This window comes from Benincasa hispida, chromosome 10 (genome assembly GCF_027475165.1).
Source record: "Benincasa hispida cultivar pf3 chromosome 10, pf3_genome.v1.1, whole genome shotgun sequence".
In the NCBI taxonomy this organism is placed as follows: domain Eukaryota; kingdom Viridiplantae; phylum Streptophyta; class Magnoliopsida; order Cucurbitales; family Cucurbitaceae; genus Benincasa; species Benincasa hispida.
In genome coordinates, this window is record NC_143487.1 from 13,669,634 (window position 1) to 13,676,911 (window position 7,278).

Sequence of the window (7,278 nt, forward strand, 5' to 3'; positions counted from 1 at the left end):
CTTATTGTTCATTAGAGGGATCAGTAGTACTTAAGAAGTTAGATGTAACTATAGGGGCAAAATAGTAATTTTTGCCCAGCTATACTTACGAGCAATTTATGAAGGGTTATCGCACTATTGACTGGTTGTATCGAATAGACATAGAAATATATCTGTAGTGCGAAGAGTGCAGTTGTCGATCTGTGGTGGAGTGACCTGCAGTTAATGGATGTTGAATAATGTATTAAAGGGGTTTAATTAATTATTCAAGTACCAAAGCTTCAATCTACATATCCATAAGGTTCCCTCTGTAGCTCAACGGGGATTATTGAGAATCACTTTTGGATTAATTTGAATTGTTCTAATTAATTGAGGGAATTAATTATATATTATATAATTAATTTAACTTAATTATATTAGATAGAATTAATATAATGTATTTGATACATTAAAATATAAAGTTTATTTTGAGATAAATTATATATTTGAATATGATTCAAATATTAATTATACAGATGTGATTCATATAATTAAATTTAATAGAAATGTGATTCATATTAAACATCACAAATGATTGAGAGAATTCAACTATAGGTTATATTGTATTTGATACAACGTAAACTATAGGCTATGTGTTATATTGGATATAACATATAGTATAATATATATGTGTTATATATTAAAGGTAGTTAATGTGTGTGTATATATATATTAAATAAATTGAAATTAGTTTTATTTCATTTTAAATTTATTGAAATTTAAAAATATAATGAGTTATTTCTAATCCCTCCCCCTAAATCTCTCAAATACTCAAAAACATGGGATGAGAGTTTGGAATTGGTTTTTTATCTTCTTGTTCTTCATGATAAGGAGAATATACAGAAGTTTTTCTGTGAAATTAAATTTCCAGTGTGTGTTCTCCAGAAAATAAATTTTCCTCTTCTCACAAAACTTTCTCCCTCTCCCAAAAATATCTCAGAGCCCACAACTCATGAGGATTCTCTACTCCTACAGAGAATACAAAGGAAAATCTTGTGGTGGTGTCATCATTGATAGTTCTTAGTTCAAAGTGTTTTTGATCAATTGGGAGGGAATACGCGAAGAATCGGTTCTTCAAGGGTAAGCATGATCCAAACATTTTCTCTATTAATTAGCTTGTCGTAAATTTCACTGTTAATGCATAATTTTTTTTGTATTGTAAATTTTTTATTCTGAGAAAAATCTAAGATTGAGATGACTTTGCTTCCTCTACGGACCTCGAGGTTCCTTCAACAATAATATGAAAAAGAAGTATAAAAGGAAAGTTTTTTGTGGTTATGAACTTTTCAAAAGAGGTTTTTTTCTTTTTTTTAGAAACTATACAAGTAAGGAACACATAGATTGGTGATCGATTTTCAACTAGGAAAAATAGAAGAAAATAAATAAAATCTCCTCAAATGAAGAAAACATTAACGTTAAAAAGAAGGGAAGAGAGAGAAGTAAAAAAAGATAAACTAAAATAATATTAATTTAAAGAAAAAAAATAGAAGAAAAAAAAGGTATATCTTAGAAAATATTATCGTAATTAAAGTAAATGTATGTTTGGAATGACTAAGAAAAAATGTTTTTCAAAATTTATTTTTATTTCAACACTTTTGATTAAAAAAAAAAAAAAAACTCCTTATAATAAAAACATTTGACAATTCTTTCTCAGAAGTATTTTATATAGAGGTTTGTTTAGTTTGTTATATACTAAAAATGTTTTTATTGATGTTTTTCAAAGTTGGCCCGTGGTTGCTAGAGGTTGGCCGGAGTTTGTGGTCGGAAGTTCACCGACGAGATCGTCGGAAGTGGTGACCGAAGGTTGACCAGCGGCAGTCAGAATTGGCCGACGGTGGTCACTGGAGGTGGTGTCAGGAAGATAGCCAACGAACTTCCTAGATTAAATTAGAATGAAAAAAAAATATAGCGCATGAGTTTGAATAGTGTTTATTATTAGTACTATTCAAATCCATGAGAAATAATGTGGCTTCCTAAACTCTTGCCTCAGAGAAGGGTTGGACTTGGTATGTCAACCCTTGCCTCAAACAAGGGTTGAGCTTAGGATACCTAACTCATCCAAGCCCAACCCTTGAAACAAACATCCCCTCAATGGTTTGCCTTTCCACTTTTTTAATGAAATATATTTGTAATAGATAGTAAAATAAGGGGAAAAAATGAAAATATATCACTTCTTTATAGTATTTGCAAATATGAAAGTATTAACTAGTCAACTATTTTTTTTTTTTCTAATTTCCAGTTTCGTCATTCCTTTCTCTTGTTGCACACATTTTTCCTCTCTTTCGGTTTTTATTTTTATTTTTTATTTTCTTCGGTTTTTGCTTTTTTGCTTTTTTTTTTTATTTTATTTCCTTTCTATGGTGTTTGCTTCTTCCCTTTCTTTTATTTTTTATTATTCTTGTTTCTTTGGTTTCTTCTTCCAGCTTTTGCTTCTTCCCTTTCTTTTTTTTTCCTTTATCCGATTTTTTCTTATTCTCTTTTTTTTTTCTTTCCTTTCCTTCTTCTTCCCTTTCTTTTTTTCTTTTTTTTTATTTTCTTTCATTTCTTTCGTTTTTGCTTCTTCCTTTTCTTTTTCCTTATTATTTATTATTTATTATTTTATTTTCTTTCTCTGATTTTTTCTTCTTCCCTTTCTTTTTTTATTTTCTAGTTTTTTCTCCTTCTTTATCTCTCTTTTTTTTATTAAAAAAAAAAATCCTTTATCCGACTTTGCTTATTCCCCCCTTTTTTGGAAGAATTATGAGATTGAATTTTGTACCCAAGACTTGAAAGTACTCTATTCATAATGACTTAACACAACAAGTCAATTATCAAATTTGATTATTATAACGAAACATAAAATATAAATAGCAAATGAAAATGGATTTGAAAAAAAAAAAAAACTACTTTTTTTAGTTACAAATTTGCACCATTCATAGAAACATTTCTTAAAAATTTGAAATAAGAAATGAGAATAGTTATTAAACAAATTTATTTTTCAAAAAATGAGAAATGCAAATGATACCAAACTAGACAATAGTTTTTTTTTTTTTTTTTTTTATAGGACTTTGTATGATGTCTATCATAAATAAACTTGAAAAAATGGCATAGATGCCCCAAAAATGAATGACACAAGTTGAAATATTTGTGTATTGATTATATCAATTATCACTAATAGCATGTTATCAATGATAGAAGCTATCAACGATGATATATTGTTTGATGGTAAAAAGGAATGACAGAAGTTATCGCTAATGACATGTTATCGTGATAGAAGCTATCACCAATAACTACGGTATAAATGATATAAGTGATATTGGTGATTGAACTTAGGTGATATTCATATGTCAATGATATCAATGATATAAAAAAACAATTCTATTTGATGAAAGTCTATCATTGATAGTCACTATTAAAAACTATCGGTGAGAGCCATTGACTGAAGCTATCAATAATAGTCATAGCTATTAATGATATCTGTATATCAGTGATATCATTTAGATATATATTAATAAAATGAATGATCTTAATGATATTGGTGATATGACTTAGGTAAATATCAGAGATAGTCACTTATAGACCTTTCATAGATTGACTTTTACCATTTATAGCTTTAAATGTTAATATGTGAAAGATAATAGTTTTCTTTCAAAAGTTGATAATTACTTATAAATGTCTATCGTTGATATTCACTTATAGCCTTAGGCGTTAATATTCTAAGTTTGATTCTAATTGATCAAAGTGTATCAATGATAGCCATTGAAAACTGATAGCAAATTGAAATGTGATATTTCATCACTAATAGCATGTTATCAATGATAGAAGCTATCAACGATGATATATTGTTTGATGGTAAAAAGGAATGACAGAAGTTATCGCTAATGACATGTTATCGTGATAGAAGCTATCACCAATAACTACGGTATAAATGATATAAGTGATATTGGTGATTGAACTTAGGTGATATTCATATGTCAATGATATCAATGATATAAAAAAACAATTCTATTTGATGAAAGTCTATCATTGATAGTCACTATTAAAAACTATCGGTGAGAGCCATTGACTGAAGCTATCAATAATAGTCATAGCTATTAATGATATCTGTATATCAGTGATATCATTTAGATATATATTAATAAAATGAATGATCTTAATGATATTGGTGATATGACTTAGGTAAATATCAGAGATAGTCACTTATAGACCTTTCATAGATTGACTTTTACCATTTATAGCTTTAAATGTTAATATGTGAAAGATAATAGTTTTCTTTCAAAAGTTGATAATTACTTATAAATGTCTATCGTTGATATTCACTTATAGCCTTAGGCGTTAATATTCTAAGTTTGATTCTAATTGATCAAAGTGTATCAATGATAGCCATTGAAAACTGATAGCAAATTGAAATGTGATATTTCAAGTGTTACTATTTCAAGATTGTATTAATATTTCTTAAATTGAAAGTTATCACCGATTGCAACTATCAATGACAGCAGCTAATAGTAGCTATCAGTGGCTATCATTGATAACTGTTATCGGTTGATAGTTTGCAATTTGAAAAAATTAGAAGAAGCGCGAAATGGTGAGTTGTATATGGGTTTTTTTAGTCATTTATCTATATAACTATCACTGATGGCTGCTATTAGTGATATTTAGCGTTGTTTTTGTGTCATATCCCTAATATATTTATCCTTATTCTACATCTTTTATTATTTTGGGTCTGATTGTTATTTGTGTAACCACCTCTTTAATGGGCCCATATTGTTTTCAGAAATATATTTTTTAAAAATAGCTTTAAATATATGTTTTTTTTTCCCTTATAATTAAAAGTGGTTAAAGTTTGGAAGGGTTTTACTTTTATGATGGGTATATGTCACATTGTCGTTTGGGTCACACCCGAAATGGGCAGCGATAAAAGCCCATGGCCCACTATAAGCGATTGCCAGACCAGCCCAATAACACTCTTTGCCAAGTCTTGTTTCAGTCTCCCATGTATGCAAAAGTGCATCTTTCTAAAACATATCTCTCCACCTCAAACGTTTTCGTCTACTTCAATAATACATATGGTTAGAGATTTGAACCATAGACTCGTAAAACTGTAATCGATATCTTATATATTAAGTTATTCTTGACTTATCTTCGACGGTTTGTAGATTTTTGAATATTCTATCTCAAATTGGAGATGAATGATATTTGGGAAACAAACATCACGATAAAATGTTTTAAAAAAAATCCGTAAACTTAACTTTTCTTCTCTCCTTTTTTTGCCTTTATAAAAAAAGTTTATAAGAAAATCTCTCTTTGTTTGAATACAATTTGATATTTTCACACGAAAGTTGAGAAGAAATTTAGTTTGTGAAGTTGAACGAGTTTATGTAGATGTATATGAGTGTGGGTTGATTTCTAATATCTAATTCTTTTTTTCCTCTTTGAAATGTACTTCATTCGAGAGATAGAGCGTATGAATCTTTAGAAGTCTTCAAGGATCGTTCAAACTTCAAGAACTCAGAAAGTTTTTCCAATTGGTGAATTCTCTATGAAAATACTGAATAATGAAAAACACCCTAATTGAGAGAATGGTTGCAAAAATGGTTGACAGGTTTTTAGGGGAGGAGAGTGAGGATTTTTTTTATTTTTTTTTTATTTTTTGGTCTATTTATACCCTTATCATATCTGGTTATTTGTTGTCAAACCATCCCAACATAAGTATGGTGCGTTGTAGGAGAGGAGTGAAAAATTATTGGGTTCAATTTATACCTCTAGTATATTCTAATATTTATAGCCTAATTCTCAATTGATATAATTTTTTTTATTAGCTCCAATGGATGGTGTGGGTTAGACTTGGTTGACCATAGGCTTGAGCTTTGTTGGTTTTGGCATGACCTATTTGGATTTGGCCTCTGAGACAATTTGTTATTGCAAAAAAAAAAAAATTATTGGTCTCCCTATTTTCACTAATATTAATAGTTATTTACAATTTAGCCTTCACCTACTTTATATATTTATTTATATATTTCTCTCTCTCATGCATATATTCTCTCTCCTCAATAATATATTTCATATATTTTCTCCTGCATAATTCACACTCATTTCTCCCTCTTCCCTCTCTTTTCTCCTTCCGGTAGTGTGAGTTGCAAAAGGTAGATGACATAATGGGACGAATTGATGGCTTAGCACGAGATGACACGAATAACTTGGGATGAACCGATGGTGCAGATGACATGAGGCGAATCGACAATGACAAGTTAAGCACACTCGATCGACGGCACGACGTGGTGAGCAAATCCAGTCGACAACAACGGGGGAGAAATCTATGGCGTCCATAGTTGAAGAAGAGATGAAAATGGAGGGTTATGTATTATAAACCCCATATGAAGATGGACTATATTTTTTTCCTACTTTTTATATATACCGTGATATATATGTATTTTTTTAGTTTTTGTAGGAAATTTGATATATACTATGGTATATGTATTCGTTTATTTGATATAAACAAGTGTGTTGTTATTTAGACTTATTGTATTATGATATATATATACTGTGGTATATTTCATATATTGTTTATATTGTGATTTATGTCAAGCATTGAGTCAATCTCTAATTTATAAATTGTAGCATATTTCATATATTGGTTAGAACAAAATGTTCAAATGTATATTTAAAATAATCATAAATCCATCAAAGGTACATTTAAAATAAACATTAATCCATTCAAAAAATAATTGATATGTGAAAACCAACATAAATAGAAAATAAAATTTCATTAAGTGCATTTTTTCCAAATTAAAAAATAGAAAAAAATTAAAATAAATGTATTTGTTCGCACGAGATTTCAAGAGAAATTTATTTCTGGAACTTGAACTTTGTATTTGTATTGATTTTGTGGAAAGTGAGTACAATCTCTAATACATAATATTTTATTTTGATGCTTTCAAAATAAACTATAGTCTTTAAACTGGTTAATCTTCTTGGATGGTTGACCTTTGGACTTGTTGATCTTCTTGGATGATCGGCCTTTAGATTTGATGATCTTCTTGGATGATCGATTTTTGGGTTTATTGATCTTCTTGGATGATTGGCATTTGGGCTTGTTAATCTTCTTAGATGATCGGCCTTTGATGTGGTTCGATCTCTAGTATTTGATCCTTTGATTCTCTCTCGGTTGAATACGTACGCTTGATGTATAAAAGTAAAACGTGTGAATGTTCTTGAGCTTGAAGTCTTAAAAGAATGCTTGCATCTTCAAAGGACTTCAGTTTTCAAACGTGGTCAAAATTC